This window comes from Callorhinchus milii, unplaced genomic scaffold, assembly GCF_018977255.1.
Source record: "Callorhinchus milii isolate IMCB2004 unplaced genomic scaffold, IMCB_Cmil_1.0 Scaffold4, whole genome shotgun sequence".
Classification (NCBI taxonomy): domain Eukaryota; kingdom Metazoa; phylum Chordata; class Chondrichthyes; order Chimaeriformes; family Callorhinchidae; genus Callorhinchus; species Callorhinchus milii.
In genome coordinates this window covers 52894695-52913511 of record NW_024704745.1, presented here as the reverse complement: position 1 = coordinate 52913511, position 18817 = coordinate 52894695, and the positions used below count along the sequence as shown (strand labels likewise).

General features: G+C 40.9%; 1 protein-coding gene and 1 non-coding gene across 2 annotated transcripts in view; both read right to left on the bottom strand.

The window, feature by feature from the left end:
• The window catches only part of LOC103184039 (progesterone receptor), a 148151-nt gene that overhangs the window by 32695 nt on the left and 96639 nt on the right, over positions 1-18817 (bottom strand). The gene's annotated exons all lie outside the window — the stretch shown is intronic.
• Positions 9720-9791, bottom strand: trnat-cgu. Its single transcript has one exon. It is a non-coding gene; the product is annotated as a tRNA-Thr (tRNA).

The window sequence follows — 18817 nt, the reverse complement described above, 5'->3', positions numbered from 1 at the left end:
GAGAGGAGGCAGGGGGAAGAGAAGAGTGATTTCAATATACACGGCCCACCCTAAATAGGTAAATGCTATTTAAAAATCTCCTACCTCGTAGGAAATATCCTTATTTAATTTCAGGTTTTTAGAGGCACCATTCTCGATTACCTTTCTAAACAATAAACTGGTCCCGTAATGTCTGCTAGGAAAGTAAGTACTGTATTAACCAAGTATTTCTGTATACCGAATAATGTAACACTGTGTGTGGATCAGTGCTGCATGCTGATAGGAGCCACCTAACTGAGTAAGATCAGTAGCAAGCGGTTGCGTATTTTTTGTTAAGAGACATATAAAAGAAAATTAGATGCATGTAATAATAATCCTTGTATTTGATATAGCATATGAGAAAACTCAAAGCGCTTCACAGAATATACTGTATAGTGAATTGACTGTATATTTTGTGGGCAAAACACAGAAGCCAATTGTGCACAGTCATGGATTGAAGTGACCAACTTTTTAAAAGGAATTATAATCGCTGGAAAAGCGATCCGCCAATTGACTAGGGTTCCTACTTGCTCCTAGATAAACAGAGGAGTGTGGAGTAAGGAAACTTGCCCAACATTTTGCTCTTCTGGAAATCAAACCCAGGTCTCTCACTTGCGAGGCAAGTGCTCCAACCACTGAGCTACAGGACTACAGGGAGAGGGGATTAGGAATGGTGGAGGCTGATATGAGAATAAACAGCTGAATGACCAGTTTCCATGCTTGTAACAGTCTAGATAAATGCAAGGAATATTATTATCATTAATATCATTCCAGATTAACTCAATGGTAATTCAGAAACTGGGCTCAGTCCATGATAACATAGTGAGGGCTCAAACCCACGCTTGTCAGATAACAAATGACCAACTAGTGACTATCCTTCTTGGGGGAAGATTTTTAAGCTTCAAAGCCCTGGTATTAATTTTCAATCCACAACACAGTTTAGCTTCAATAGTTTCTTTATTTCGACCTTACACTTCTACTCTCTTCAACATTCTGTCCAGTCACTTTCCCAGAATCCTATAATGCTTCCTACTTGCTTCTCATTGTCAATGTCCAATTGTTAATTTAGCCTTAAAGCAATATGCAACAGCCCTAATGAGTAGGTGGAGAAGAAGCAGGAAAATTTACTAGGCAGTGCTCTCAATGGCAAATTTGTTGTTGCTTAGACTCCAGCAGTACTCCAACACATCCCCAAAGCCTTGTTTTTTTGTAAACCTTTTCCAGAATTAGGTAAACAGGATGCATCATTCCGGGGAGAGTGTGTGCATTTCATTCCAGTAAACATCTCAGGAAATTTCATGTGTAGGTGGGATGCATGGAACTCTCAGTCTGGTTTCCATACTCTCAGCATAGTGAAGGGTTTCCATGTGTGTCAGACACCTGGCTGACCAAAACAAAAATAGGGGTAAAAGGGGCTCAGTGCACCCCCCAAAAAAAAAATCTATTTGCTGCTTGTCTCTTTAAGAGGAGCTCAGAGGAGGACCACAGGCAATTCTCCTGAGCCTTGAGGAGGACAACAGAGGATGAGTAGGAAAAAACCCTCTTCCAATCATTTGAACAATCTGACACAAATTCTTACAAAAAGTAAAATAACAAAATATCAGCCGATAAACAAATAAGGCCCCCCCCCCCACCCAATACCCAATATAACACAAATATTAGGGATAAAGGCATTTGATCAGGAAGTATTGACACCTAGCAACATCATCTTTTAAACCTCATCACATGATCAATTCTGATGGGTAATATAAGGTTGCACACAGTCTGTGCATATTAATGTACACTTTTCTCTATTTTTGGATCAGTTTCTAATACAACAGGTTTTACACAATATAAAATGATGTATTCTTGATACAGAATCATTTTAACATATTTAGTTATAGTGAAACATTGATCCGTATAATGTGTACATGTTCATAGTTCATCTGCAAAATACACAGTCATCTCAAAGCATTTTGATATATCCTCCTGACGTGAAAGGCGGTATATTAAATGCATGGATTATTATTATTATTACTATCTCTACAATGCGGGCCCAGTCTCCAATGTTAAATATGAAAATTGTAGTAATTCCTTACCTTGTTCCTGAAGTAATAATAATAATCCTTGCATTTAATATAACGCCTTATCACTTAGTTGAGACGTCCCAAAGCACTTCACAGAATATAGTGCAAAGCATCTTTCTCAAGCTACTGTGGTTGATTGGAAAAGTTCCTTTTTATAATCTTCAAGCAGGGAGTCTTTTCCAGTCAAGCACAGTAATCAGTGTCTTTTTGTTGCCTGAAGAATGCAAATTGACATCAGCAAACTGACTGAGGGAATAGAAAATGGAAATCTGTACAGAATAAATCATCAAAGGCAATATCAAGCTTCAAAACTCTCAGAAAGCATGAGCCCATGGTGCTAAGGACAATTTGTTAACAAAACTCCAAAGGACTTAAGGTCTCCCTTTTTATGTCTAAACAGAGGCAGAGAAATCATTAAAATCAATTATATTATCAGCATGGCAGAAATGCGACTGAACTAAATCTGACAATTTTTTAAATCTGTTAAAGGTAGGGGGATTTTGATTTCATGAAACGAGGGGTACCAGTGCTAGGAATTGGAAAATTTTTTGGAAGCCATTGAGATCCAAACTCCAATAACCAAGGGATTCAGAAACCTCACTGAATCTCATAGGCATCCTGCAGAGATGGCCTTCACAGCACAGCTACGGCTGCAAAGCTGACTGGCACTCATACAGCCATCATGCAGCCCTGTACAGAGAATAATAGGTGACAACGCTAAGAACAGTTCTCCCACAGCGACTACAGCACCAGTGACCTAGCACCAGTTGAACAAATCACAAAGAACAAACAAAGAGTCATGCACATCAGTCACATTGCACATCTGAGTAAATCCTATTTTATTCCAATACATCTTGTGGTCTGCGATCTTGTGGATAAAGGAAAAATTCTGTAGGAAAACGATAACCCAACAAAACATATGCAACAAATTGAATAAATGCCTATAGTACAAGAAGGTAATGGTGCTCAATTACATAGTTCACTGAAAGAACTGGGTAATGAGCACCTCTAACACTTGTCTCCTCTCTAGCTGTCGTGGCTGATCTGCTACTGGTGCATTAATGGGCAAACCTCTATCATGTAGTGGTCTACTTGTTTACAAACAGAGAGAGGATAACTAACATTAGCAATCAAAAGAAGTTCTATTTCTGACTTCTTAAAAGGTAATGTTATCATAAAATAATATTTTTTCAAATATCAACTTCCTGAAGTAATTTTGCAAAGAAACAGTACAAAAGGGCAATTTTCAAGAGCTGCTACAATGAGGTCAGCAAAGCATTAAACACTACTCCATTTTGTTAGGATTTGCAGCATAACTCACTCTCCTTACTTTGTGGTTTGAACTGTTCTATCATGCGAGTCAGTTCCTGTTTTCAATAACTTTCTAGACACACAAACTCGTATTCGTCCCAGCAAGAAACTGATCTAGCAGAATGTCTGCCAGACTCTCCAGTCTTCTAGTTTGGAAGCTTCCTAAGTATCTGTATGTGCTGCACTAGGATTGGGATGAGAGGAAGTACAGCCATTTCCCCTTTCCTTGCTTTAAAACACTTTCTGCTTTGTAAACTACGGGGTAGAAAAAGCAGCACTAGCCAGGAAAACAGCAGCATGACTGGTGCCTCTCATCAGGAAAAATGAGAGCAGAACGCTGTACAGCTCAGGGGAAACCCACCTGCATTGAGTCCATCAAATTTGGTCATTCAATCCATGATTATGGGGCATATCTGTGCATAATTAGCTGCCGAGTATCTCCCACAAAATATACAGTTACTTCACTTTATCGTTATACTCTGTGAAGTGCTTTGAGATGTCTAAACAACGTGATCAGCTGCTATATGAAATGCAAGGATTATTATTATCGATTTCCATAAGACTTGGGACCTAGTGCCTCATAGCACCATATAAATTTATAGTACAGAAGGCCATTTAGCAATTCATGTCAGAGTTCTCATGATGAAACTGGAAGCTATGGGGGAACTTGGTCAAATCTTGTCCGAGATTTAGTTCCTCAAATCTGCATAAGGATTGATGTGAGTTTTTTCAGCACAAAGCACCAGATATGCTGTCAATTTTGCACCGTGTTTTGCAACCCCCTTTCTGACATTGGTATGATTTGTATAAGATGTCCTTCTATTGTTTTTGTTCATTTTGTGCATTGGCTTGGATCACAGCGAAATAGTGTTCTTCAGGTTGAAGCCAAAAGCAATACAATTTATTCCTCTTCATACAAAAAGCAGCAGCCATTACAATGAGAACACTGCTATTGCTACTTCAATAGCAACAACAAATTACATTTGTATGGTGCCTTTCACATTGGGTGGACGTTCGAAGGCGCTAAACAGTTCCCTGACCACAAACTCACTTGTCTAACAACTGGAAAACCAACATTCCTGACCGTGTGCCCAATCAGCTGTAGAAATTTTGATGTGCATATTTGATGGTTTTTATATTAAAATAATTTAATAAATAACAGCCAACATGGGTTCAGAAAAGATAGGTCTTGATTGACTAATCTCATAGACTTCTTCAGCTTGGTGCAGAGGTAGCAATCTTGCTTTTGAGTCAGTCATAATAAAACAAATCCTTGCATTTGGGTTCAAGCCCCACGTTGGTACTTGGAATCGAACAGCCTAAACTGACACTCCAATGCAGTACCGGGGGGGTGTTACAATGTCAGAGGTGCATTCATTCAGATGAAACATTGAACCAAGGTCCTGTCTGCCTGTACAAGATAAATTGATTGAATATGTGCATGGGCTAGCAATGATGGATGTTAAAGATTCCATGGCACTTTTTGAAAAGAGGAGTGGGGTGGTGGGGGGGGCTTCTCCCGGTATCTCGGCCAACAATCCCCCAAATAAAATGGTCACTCACTTCATGGCTGTTTGTGGGACAATGCTGTGTGCAATTGACTGCTGCCTTTCACCCACAAAATACACAGTCAATCCACTTTACAGTATATTCTGTGAAGCGCTTTGAGATGTCTCGAAGACGTGATAAGGCGCTATATCAAATGCAAGTATTATCATTATTATATCCTCTAAAGTGCTTTGAAACGTCTCAACAACGTGATAAGATGCTATGTCAAATGCAAGGATTATGTTTTATTATTATTATTTATTGAGGAGGTGACAGCCCAAATTGGCTCCAGGAAGCCATATGAGATACTATATCTAAATTTCCGAAGACATTTGACAAAGAACCACATGAAAGACTCCTTCACAAACTGTGGTCACTGGGTATCAAGGGCAAGACATGGACATGCATTCAGAATTAGATGAAGGGAAGAAAGCAGAAAGTCTTTGTTAGGGGAACTAGGTCAAAATTAGGAGTGCCTCAGGAGTCTGTACTGGGATCCCTCCTGTTCCTTGTATGTATTAAATACCTGGATTCACAGACTTAATATAAGAAAGTTAAATTTGCAGATGAAACCAAGTTAAGGGAACTTTGGAATCACAGGAGGCAGCAAAGGCTCTACAAGAGAACTTGATCAGATATGTGCATGGGCTGGCAATGAAGTTGCAATGTTCTCTTTAATTTTGGGGGGTTAGCCAGGTATCTGATACATGCGGAAATCCATCATCTTGCTTAATAGTATCCAAACCAAAGTGAGATTTCCATGCATCCCACCTACACATGGAAATCCCAGAGATAGATTGTTGGAATGGAATGTGCTCTTTCTCCCTGGAGGGACGCATCCTGCTTACCTAATTCCGGAAAGTATTGGGCGCAGGTTAGCCAGATCCAAGGCTTAGGGACCCCAGAGTGCGCATTGGAGTCTAGCAGCTAAAACTGCATAACTTGCCATTGATTGTACTGTCTGGCAAGCTTTCCTGCTGATTGTCCAACTCGGACCACCCATTAGGGCTTTGGCTTGCAGGGTTAACAGGAGCCCGTGGGATGACACTCTGCCCTCCAGTGACTGGTCTGCCCTCCTAAGTCTTGTCGATGAGCCAAGCTGGCAGTGCTGTCATCAGCAGTGCCCTGGAATACTGTGGACCAGCTAGGCTCAGGAACCGGACTACTGAGACCGCCACAGAGGGCTGGCTCGATTCTGACATTCCTTTGCCAAACATGTCACTTTGGAGCCAGTTCAGTTCCAAGGAGACACAGCTTACCTCCTCCCCAAGGAGGATAGTAGTTGTCATTCAACAGCTGACAAGCACGGGTTTGAGCCCTCACCAGGTGGTACTATTTCTAGTACAATAATACAGTATAGGACGTAAATTCTAAAATTCAGTCTTAATCTGGATCTGGTTTCTGCAGATCTTAAAAACACCAGCTTCCAAATTAAGACTAAATTTAACATTATCAAAAATTCTGCACTGTGTTCAATTATGAAACAATGGTCTTACAGGCTAATACCCTGAGAAATATCAAACCTCTGATATTCTAAGGCGAATGATGGATAGGTAAGTGCATACTGTTGTGACTAGTGTTTCAAAAAAAATTGTGTTTATAAATGCATTACAAAGTAAATTAATTTAAAATCTTTAAAATCTATGATCAAAAAGAAAGTGTACATTATATTTATAAGTTCATGCTCTGCCAATACAGGAACCCCAAAAACCTAGGTTGCACACCAGAGCAATCATTTGGACATTGGAGCTCTAATTTGGGACTTTCAACAAGGAGAAATATGCTTGAGACTATCTGGTCAGGATGACAACACTACCCAGTAAATAGGAACAAGTGTCATGCATTTCCTCTTGAAGCAGGCCATTTCGTTTAGACAAGCTTCTTCAGTAAGCTCCTTTACAGAACCTAAGATTCTATTTTAAAACACTGACAAAAACAATGTGGATACCCAAAGATAACCAGCAATGAAAAGCAATAAAGAGGTTATTAAGTCGGGCTAAATAGGTTTACGAGTGGGAGGATGATTTAGAACTATGAAAATTTACAGCAGTGGGAGGTCATTCAGCATATTTGTGCCTCAATTGCTTCTCGGGAGGAGTGGTCCCATTCTCCTGCCTTTTCCCCATGACCTTTAATATTTGTCTTTTTCAGATATTTATATAATTCCCTCTTGAAAATTAAAATGGATTCTGCTTCATCTATGGTTCCAAGTAAGGATTCTAACACACCTCTGTGTGAAGAAATATCATAATACCTCCCTTAGAAGGAAAGAGAAAATAAATTAGAAAGGAAAATATTTTCACATCAATTATCAGTGAGTAATTCTTAACATCAAAGTGGCATATCTTACCCTGATCCAAAATAAGTACTAGATAGCTTCCTTGATGTGTGTGCACAGGAAGATGTGGTACTGAGTCAGAGGAGCTAGTTATAATCATTCTTCTATGCTTTAATCATTGGTCTTTGTTGGGTTAGCCAGAGCAACGGTATGACCATTACAACTCATCTCAATAGCTTCGGGCATTGGAGGGAAGAAAAAGAACTGAGCTGCACATACCTAGTTTCCTATGACAATTGACGCTCAGCTACTTATGTAATGTACCAGACTGGTACAACTGGTTATTTACTTGATTTATGTTGGGTTTGTGATTAATACAAATATCTGAAGAGGTCATCAGAATACTGCCACATCCATGTGCAAAATAATGAATGCTGCTACGTCAGTCTGGCTCAGCACTCTTGCCTTTAAGTCAGCAGGTTGTGGGTTCAAGGCCTATGTTAGGACTCACAAACTGAGGTCCTGTCTGCTTGTTCAGATGGATGTTAAAGATTCCATAGCACTACTCAAAAAGAGAAGGGAGCTTCTCCCGATGTCCTAGCCAACAATCCCCGCAAAATAAAACTGTCATTCATTTCTTAGTTTCTTGTGGGACACTTCTGTTTGGAAATGGGCTGCTCCATTCATCTTCAAATACAGTTATTGTATTTCATAGTAAATTCTGTGACGCCCAATATGAAAGTCGTTATGCCAAATACAAGTATTATTATTTTTGTTACTGTACACTATATAGCATGTTAACCAAGTACAGACGCAATTACATTGGAGTTTAACTGAAAAAAAAGTAATGCATTTGATATAGCACCTACATCTTGATAAAGAATATTTCACAAATCTGTGCAATATTAGATTAAAAGACAAATTGATTCTACTGACTAGGTAGGAAATTGGGACGTGTAGGTTCTACTCCACTGAAATGAGGTCAATCCACCCAGTTGATAGCACAATCAGAGGGCGGCAAGACTGCAGTAGAAAAGCAATGGGGCTCATCCTCACTGGCACCTTTTCAAAAATGCACAACTCGTGGACTACAAAGGCACATTGTGCTATAACGTCTCTTAGATGGAATGAGTAACTCATATTGATTAAGAATATTTAACCCAGGAAATTGTGTGTCCCTGTTGAAATGAGAGAACCAGCCAAGTGGTACATTATAACAAGTTATTCACTATTACAAAATTCACACTGATTCCCTGTGCCAGCGCAGCACAATACTTGGAGACAGAATCAATACTTCTCCTAATGATCTTCAAAACCCTTGAATATAATTTAAGCAAGATACTGGTTACTGGAAAAGCTGGAGACCAAAGCCATAAAAAAAAGGAACTGGAGTGGCAATATTTAAATGGGTTTTGGGACATCTGAGTATTCAATGTATTACAGTGCTGGGATATTCAATGTATTACTAAGCAGCAGGAAACACCGATAATAATGGAAGCCGGGTTCATTAAGCACTGCTGAAAATGTTTACTATTAAGTATTCCATAGTGAAAAAAGAAACCCACTTCAAAATATTTATGGTAAATAGAAATTGTTTTTATCTGCACCCAATTTTAAAACAATGTAGGACTGTGGTGTAAAGACTCCATTGGCAGGATGTTTGGGCAAAAACATCAGCCAAATTGTGCATAATAATGTCCCACAAATAGAGATCTTTAACATCCACCTGAACAGGTACACAAGACCTTGGTTTAAGTCTAATTGATGAGGCAGCACCTCTGACAATTCAACAACCCCAGCACTCCACTGAGTATCAGCCAACACTGAGCTCAGAACCCTGGGGAGGGATATGATCTGACGACCCTCGAACTTGGAAGTGAGAATGCTACATTACCTGAGCCAGGCTGATACCTGAAATCAATGTAGATACCTTTTTGGGTGGCAAGACTATTCAGCATACCACAAAAAAGGTTGACACTTGGCTAGACTATAATGCAAAAGAAAATTCTCTCCCCTCCCACCACCGCCACAAGCAAGCTAGTTACTGAAATGATTGCTACTTGAGAACATTTAATATTTCCCTGTGATGGATAGCTTTGCTGTACACATATGGGTGTACATTGTTTATTGTTGCCTCACCTTGTTTTGACATAGTGAGCGATGAGTCAACTAATACATTTCCATAAACCTATACGTTTCTTATCTAATAATAATAATAATCCTTGCATTTGATGTGGAGCCTTATCACGTGTTTGAGATGTCTCAAAGGTGCTTCACAAAATATACTGTAAAGTGAATTGAGTGCATATTTTGTGAGCAAAATGCAGCAGCCAATTGTGCACAGCAGTGTCCCACAAACAGTTGTGGATTGAAGTGACCAATTTTTTTTAAGGAATTACTATCCCTGGAAAAGCGATTCGCTGATCGACTAATAACCGGGTTCCTACTTACTGCTGGGTAAACAGAGGCATATGGAGTAAGGAAACTTGCCAAACATGTTGCCCTGCTGGGAATCAAACCCAGGTCTCTCACTTACGAGGCGAGCGCTCTAACCACTAAGCTACAGGACTCCTATATAGAGGTGATTGCCATTAAGTGAGCCAATAGACATATTTAGTACTCTTAGACAATATATTTACCTTTTCTTGTTAAAGACGTTAAAATAAAAAGTTGTTTCATTACTTCTGTGTCCATTCCTTCTATTCCCTCAATGCTTGCCAGATACCATTTCAAAATAAAAGTTAAAATAATGAGGTTCCTGGCTTCACCACTATTTACAGATCCCAATTACAACAACAACTTGCATTTACATAGCGCCCTTCACACAGGGTAGCATCCTGGAGAACTTGACAGTGGCGGAGTCTGACAATGAGCAGTGGGAGAGGGAGGTGATCGTAAGCACGAAGAAAAAGGAAGGTCTTTAGGTGGGACTTGAGGATGGGGAGTCAGGGGGCAACGTGGAGGGCTCGAGGGAGAGAGTTCCAGAGTTTTGGGGCATAGTGGCTAAAGGCATGGTCACCACTGGTGGAATGGAGGGCACGAGGGACAAACAGGAGGCCGGAGCCAACCGAGTGGAGGCCGCGGGCGGTGGAGTGGGAGATAAGCAGGTTGGATAGGTAGGGAGGTGAGATAGCATGAAAGGATTTGAAAACGATTGAGAGGACCTTGAAATCAATCTGTTCGGTGATTGGGAGCCAGCGGAACCTGGCTAGGACTGGTGAAATGGAGGTACGGAGTTTCATGCGGGTGGGTATCTGGGCGGCGGAGTTTTGAATTAATTGGATTTTGCATATGGTGGAGCTGGGGAGACCAGCGAGGAGGGCATTGGAATAGTCCAGCTGGGTAGTGACGAAGGCATGGACGAGGGATTGAGCTGCGTCGGTTGTGAGGTACGGACGGAGGCGGGCAATGTGGAGGAGAGGGAAAAAAGCCGTCCTGGTCAGGGAATGGATGTGTGATAGAAAGGAAAGCTGGGGATCAAACCTGATGCCTAAATTGCGCACGGGTTCAGTGTGTCTGAGGGAGAGCCCGGGGAGGTTGAGGAGTTCATACCCGCAGGAGAGAAGACGTTGATGGGAACCAAAGAATATGGCTTCCATCTGGCTGACATTCAGCTGCAGGAAATTTGCGCTCATTTCACCTTGATGTCCTTCAAACAAGCTAACAGATATCAGCGGACTGGGAGTTGCACCTGGAGAAGTAGATTTGGGTGTCATCCACATACATGTGGAAGTTGACCCCATGTCTGCGGATGACATCACCAAGAGGGAGCACGAGCATGTAATTACCTAGTATATAAAGAAATACTTCCTTGGGGACAGGAAGGACAATTATCTTCTGAGCAACCCTCAACCTATTTCCTCATACTGCTACCTTGGCATATCTCAAAGTATTGTTGTAATATGACCTTCTCTACTCTTCTTACATAGCTCTTTAAGAGCCCCTCTCTTTTCAAAGTTGAAGAGTCCTATCTAATTTAATCTTTCCTCTATCAATGGGGGTAAGCCTAATTGCTTTCCTCTGCACTGCCTCTTGGGCCATTCAGCTCCCTAATGTCACAGTAACCAGAACTCTTCCAGTAAACAGACTTTGAGTTTTTTTTCCGCTGTAAATGATTGATGCTCAACTTTCACGGACCTTACTTGCCTGGTTCAAATCCTACCTCTCCCACCGTATTAACTTTGTCTCCACTAACGGCTTCTCCTCCAGCCCCTGCACCGTCACATGTGGTGTCCCTCTGCCTTTGGTCCCCTCCTTTTCAACATTTACATGCTCCCTCTTGGTGACATCATCCGTAGACATGACATCTCCGCCTCCATCCTCGACTCCAGGACCACTGCTGTCCTCACAGACTGCCTGTTGGACATTTGTCCCGGTTGAGAGCTAACTTTCTACAGCTGAACGTCAACAAGACCGAGGGCCTCCTACTTGGTTCCTGTCAGCGCCTCCAAACTCGGGCACCGACAACATCATCCTTCATGGATGCACTCTATACCTCAAGGAGCCAACACAGAACCTTGGCGTCCTGTTCAACCAGCAACTGTTCTTCATCTCCCACATCTGTGCCATGACCTGCTCTGCTTTCTCTACCTCCATAACATTGCCTGGCTCCACCACTGTCTCTCACCGCAGGCCACCGAGACCATCAGACACGCATTCATCACATCCAGGCTCGACTACGCAAATTCCCTGCCTCTAAGCCTCCCCAACTCTTCCCTCCAGATGCTGCAGATTATCCAGAACTCTGTAGCCTGTGTCCTTCCCAGCACCAGGCTTCACAACCCTAACCACCCCATCCTCCCTCGGCTCCATTGGCTTCTCATCACACAGAGGATACAGTTCAAGATCCTGGTTCTCGTCTTCAAAGCTCTCCACAGCCTGGGTCCTCCCTACCACTGTGACTTCCTAATGCCCTACCAACCTGTCCGCTCCCTCCGCTCGTGGGCTCCAGCCTGCTTCACATCCCCTGCCTTGCCCGCCCCACCATTGGTGGGCAGGCCTTAAGTACCTCTGTCCCCACCCTCTGGAAATCCATCCCACAGTCCCTCCACCTCGTCCCCTTCCTTGCCTCCTTCAAGTCCTGTCTCAAGACCCTCCTCTTCGACTGTGCCTTCGGTCACCCTGATTTGATTTTGCATTTCCCAATTATTGAGATTAGGCTAAATAATGGTGTGTAATTTTTCAGTGTGGTCATGTTATCTTCTTTGAATGTCGGAACCACATTTACCTTTTTCCTGTCTGGTGGACCCTCTCAGGTGTTGATTGACTCCCTCAAAATGGCTGTCAGTACTTCACAAAGCTGTTCATCTTTGTCAATCTAAGTAACTTAGCTTATAGTTGGCCTGGTTAATTGTTTTTTATCCTCTTAAGCCTGCCTGGATCCTCTGCCTCACTAATGTCAAAGTCCTTGACCTCACAGTGTGTTGGATGTTGGAATGTGAGGGTTAAAGCAAAAGAGTTAATAATTTCATATATATAGTATCTCTTGTTCATCTTCTTTCTCACCACACTTTTGAGTCTTTTACAGTTTTCCCTAACTTCCTTCTTATTCTATACTATAATATCCAAAGACATTTTAGCATTATACATTATTCATTTTTCCCTTTCCAGTCTTGGCTCCTCTCTCAAATCTAAAAAATCTGCATCAGAGTTCATCTGATTGAATGTTAATGGCTCCTTATGGTTATATAAATCACAGCAAATTCATGTGTAGCTGAAAACACGTGGCAGATTTATGAATGTTAGTTAAACAGAATAGGAACTCTACATCAAAGCCCTCTTACAGTGCACATAAAAAGGTAAATAATGACATCTTGGATCATTTATTAAGATTTGCCCTTAATAATTGGCTAAGCTGTTGTTTAGTGATTGTCCATTAGACCATTATGAACTAATTCAATACATAAAATAAAAAAACTAGAATTGTTAAAATACTAATATAATACTAATATGGATTATAATACAGTAAGTGCTAAATCTGTGGTACAAAACAATTACATCCCACCTATAATGTTATGTGCACACATACTAGTGTCTCTCAGGTTTTTTGATGCCTGTATATTATGTTGTGGTTACAGGATGCCTGAGAACAGACACTGGTGTAACTATTATAATAGCAATCTGTGCATTTGACATAGCACCTGTCAAGTTGGGAAGGTGTCTCAAGGTGCTTACAAAATTTTATTGTAAAATGTAGTTATTGTGTATTTTGTAGGCATATGCAGGCCTGCTGTGCACGTCAATAACCCATGAACAGCAAATGATGCCATAGGAGAAGGGTATCTCTACCAGTGTTCTGGCTAACAATCCTCCAGATAGAATTGGTTATTCACTTCATGGTTGTTTGCTGTATACAAATTGGCTACAATATTCGTCTACAAAATACACAGTCACTACGCTTTACAGTAAAAATGTTATTAAGCTGAAGAAATTACCTTGGCACTTATTGTTGTCATGTTGTTTATGGCACACGCTAACTATCTCATTCCAAAAACAAAACATAATATGAGATAATGTGAAATGGTCCAGCAGTCATCTTCATAAAGGACATCTTAATTTGTGATAATCAAGTATTGTTTAGCAAAACCCAAACTAATTTATACAACAAACAGAAGGTATGGAAATCCTTGACTTCACTTCAGCAATTTTGTTACTTTTCAAGGTTTCTGATAACGCTTAGTTTTCAGTTCAATCAATGCTAAAACGCAAAACTGTTCCCTAAATAGCCATTAAAATATGTTCATGTAACAGTATGACTAACTACATTCCAATAGTGCAACATTTTTAAGGATATTGGGTGATAAATGGGCTAGAACATTTTCCTTTCACCTCTGGGAACTGTACTCCAATACAGCCAAGATAAATGAGATGGGAATCTCTCTCTCTCCCTATTTTAGCTGCTAAAGGAATATTCTAGGATAACACTCTATATTAACTCTATGATATTTGAATTATCATTATGAAAACTAAAATAAATATTTTAAAATTGAACTTGATCAGAATATCTTAGAAGCTGGTCAGCAACAATTAATTTCTATCATAAATGTCATACAAAGTTCAGATGTTCTGTTATTGAAAATTGTTGGCTTTGTTTGGAAGACCAATATTTATAGTCACAATTTGACACTGGGCTGTAATAAGAGTATGGTGGCAGTTGGTTTTAGAGAATATGAAGTCATACCAGGAGGTATTGCTTAAGGATCCTAATTGAAAGGCAGAACTTGTTTTCCAAAAGATGTACATTTAATATGTCGACTACTCATCCAATACAATGTTTAGTGACCACAATTATATTTCTCTCAAACCTTTACATTATTTTAATCAACTCTATCATATGACCACTTAACAGTCTCTGCTCCAACAGGAAGAGCCCTAATCTCTCCTCAAAACTATATCTTTCATCTCTGGTATCATCTTTGTGAACCTACACTGCACCCACTCCATATCTTTGATATCCTTTCTATGATGTGATGTCCAATACTACACAAAATATTCCACTTGAGGCTTAACCAATGCCTTATATAGATTCATCATCACTTCCATACTTTTGTATTCAACGGTTCTGTATTTATACACCACCTTTCACATCAGCAGGATATCCCAAGGCATTTGACAGTCGTGGATTTGCACTTGACCTGGTTGGATTTAGGAGGGGTAGGTGCCGGGGGTGGGGTCTGGGGTGGGGGGTGTGGAAACGTGAGGCAAGCCAGTGCCTGCCGAGCAGATGCAGTGGGCAGTTTGGTAGGATTTAAGAAGATCGCAGAGGACAAGAGATATTTAAAAGTGAGGATGAGGATTTTGAACTGGGGATGGGAAGTCAGTGGAGCTGGGCAAGGATAGTAATAGTATCGCAGAACCTAATGTGGGAGAGGACATGAGCTGCAGAATGCCGCATGGTCTGCCACTTGTGGAGGGAAGAGATGGGAAATCAGGAGTGCAGAGAATTGGCGTAGTCTAGTCTGGATTAGGTGCCTCCCTTTCTAACAGTCTTCTTGACCTGCAGTCCCACTTTAAATAAACTATGTAATTGTATCTCCAGATCCCTCCATTCCGCCATTCCATTGAAATTATGACACTTATTCTACAGGATATAATTCCGCTCGCTATTCTTTTACCCAAAATTTTCCACTTATATTAATAATAATAATAATCATTGCATTTGATATAGAGTCTTATCACATCTTCGAAATGTCTCTAAGCGCTTCACAGAATATACTGTAAAGTGAATTGACAGTATATTTTGTGGACGAAACGCAGCAGCCAATTGCGCACAGCTGTGTCCCACAAACAGTCTTGGATTGTTGAAGTGACTAATTTATTACTATTTTTTTTTGGAAGGAATTATTACCCCCCAAAAAGCGATCCCCCAATCGACTAACAACTGGATTCCTACTTACTGCTAGGTAAACAGAGGCATGTGGAGTAAGGGAACTTGCCCAACATTTCTACATTATTCTATATTAAATATATTATTCTATATTGAACTCCATTTTTCTATCAATTATAAATCTGCCGACAACACTAACCTGTCAATGTCTGCCTGGAGCTTCTGTCACTTCGTCACTATTAATAACACTTCCTAATTTAGTGTCATCTGCCAATGAAAATATTATTTACTCAACTCTTCCATCCACATTGTTGATATACTCTAAGGAGAAATAAAGAAATCAGTTTTAGCACTGATCTCTGATGTACACCACTAACTATTCTCTACTGATCGGAAAACTCCCTAAATTCCCTACTCGCTCTCACTTGTCATTCAGCCATTCCTCTAATCACTTTACTGCCTTTCCGTCTATTCCAGGTATCTTAATTTTCACCACAAGTCTCTTATATGGCACCAATACCGTCCTAAATTCTAAACACACAATATCGACTGCAACTCCCTAATCCACATTTTTGGTTACCTTTTCAAAGAATTCATTCAAATTAGTTAAACACAATCATCCCTTTACAAACCATGTTGTTATCCAGCTTCGCGACCACATCACTCCCACCCTCGCTCGCCTCCGCTGGCTCCTCATCCCCCAGAGGATTGAATTCAAGATCCTCATCCTCACCTACAAGGCCATTCACGGCCTTGCTCCCTCCTACCTCTCCGACCTACTATCCCCCTACCTACCTGCCCTTACCCTCTGCTCCTCTGGCTCCGGTCTGCTCCACATCCCATGCCCAACTGCCCTACCATTGGTGGCCGGGCCTTCAGCCTCTCAGCCCCTAGGCTCTGGAACTCTATCCCCCAGTGCCTTTGCCTTGCCTCCTCCCTTTCCTCCTTCAAGGCCGGGCTCAAGACCTTTCCCTTTGACCGTGCCTTCAGCTCCCCTCTAGACTCTCTACCCCTTCCTCGCTCCCTCCCTTCCCTCCCCTCACCCTGACCATTTCCCCCATGCTCGGGTCACTGTCCCACTGACCCACTGTACAGCGCCTTGGGACATTCTCCCGACGTGAAAGCCGCTCTATAAATGGAATCTTGTTGTTGTTGTTGTTGTTACAACAACAACTTGCATTTATATAGTGGCCCTCACGTGGGCTAGTGTCCTGGAATGCTTGACAGTGGCGGAGTCTGACAATGAGCCAAGGGGGAGGGATGGGGCAGTTGACTGTAAGCACGATGAAAAAGGAAGGTCTTTAGGCAGGATTTGAAAATGGTGAGGGAGGGGGTAAGGTGGAGGGGTTGAGGCAGAGATTTCCAGAGTTTCGGGGTGTAGTGGCTGAAGGGACAACCAGTGGCTATAGAGATAAAGAAATCCATGACTTCTTAGTACTTTGCATCTGTTATCACATCTTCAAGAAGTCTCAAAGTGCTTCACAGAAAATACTGTGAGGTGAATTGTGAGCAAAATATGGCAGCCAATTGTGCACATTAGTGTCCCACAAACAGTTGTGGATTGATTGACCAAATTATTATTATTATTATGAAGGGATTATTACTCTCGGAAAAGCGATTCACTAATCAACTAAACAGCCGGATTCCTACTTACTGCTAGGTAAACAGAGGCATGTGGAGTAAGGAAACTTGTCTAACGTTTCGCCCTGCCAGGAATCGAACTCAAGTCCTCTCGCTTGCGAGGCGAGTGCTTTAATCAATATACAACAGGACTCCACATTCGCTACTGGATTCCACTCTTCTACCTATCCTAGCATAGCTGTTTGTGGGACATTGCTGTACACAATTGGCTTCTGTGTTTCGTCCACAAAATACAGTCAATTCACTTTACAGTATATCCTGTGAAAGGCTTTTAGATGTCTCGACGACACATCTATTCTGATGTCTGTCTGTCTGCATCTCAAGAAGCACCTCAATAACCGATTGACATAGAGACATGATTTATGCCTCATCAGAAAGATCTTGCACCTAGGAGTGACATGGGCATATTTGTTTTCAGGTAGCCAAGCGGTGGCAGGAACAAAGTAAAGAACACAGATGAAGCTAAGACACGGCAAGAACAAAATTAGATTTTAAAGTGCCTTTCACATCGGAAGGATGTCCCAGTGATTATAAATTATACATTTATATTTATCATTAGAAAGATGCCTAAGCGAAAATCAAACCTTTCAAGGATAAGTAAGTGTGTGTCTGTGTGTCAATCTACATTCCATATTGGATCTTTTGGTTGCAAGTGTAGCTGTAACGGGTACAGCTAATATACATATGTATATGTGTTTGTATATATATATATATATATATAGTTGGTAGCAATCTTCCTCTGGCAAGGGTTGTGTGATCAAGTCCCTATTGTGGGATGTACTCATGCTGTAGGCTAAGCTGACACTCTAGTACAGCGTTAGGCAAGCTCATTAGCGGCAATGTGTCCTTTGGATAAGATGGTAAAACTAAGGTCCCGTCTACCTGTTTAAATGGACATTAAAGATTCCATGGCATTAGTCAAAAACAGAAAATAGTTTCTTCCTGAGTCCTTGCTAAAAATTCTTCAGATAAAATTGGTCATCTGCTTTGTGGGAAGTTGTTGTGTGCAATTGCCTCAAAATACACATTCACTACACTCTACAGTAAATTTTGTAAGTACTTCGAGATGTGTTGAACAATGTGATAAGCCACAATATCAAATGCAACGTTTGTAGGATTAATTTTAATGCATATCATGAATATTAATAATTTGAGATGAAACAAGAGAAATATTCGCAAAAGTATCCTGAACCTATGAAGAATCCTCATTCAGAATTGCACTCTGTTAATAATCCCAGAAATAGAACATCAAAAGATTGAACACCAATGTAGGTGCTATAGTTGTAATCAACAGCTGTAGTACCCATCTGTGCTTCTAATAGATAATAGGCACAATGTTCAAAAGCTTATTTATTATTATTGACTTTCTTAAAAGGTGAGGTTCCATCTGTAACAAACTGATCTGGGAAGATGTTCAGTGACCTGTCACTACATTAATACCTTAGCTTTGATGAGAGGCTGGGTTGACTGGGCTTATATGCCTTTGAGCAGATGAAGTTAAGCAATGGTTTGATTGAGGTATTTACAACAATGAAAGTAATGAAAGTAGAATTTTTCAATGAAGTAACGGAGAGGGTGGATAAAGGTAGTGCAGTTGATGTAGTTTATATGGCCTTTCAAAAGGCATTT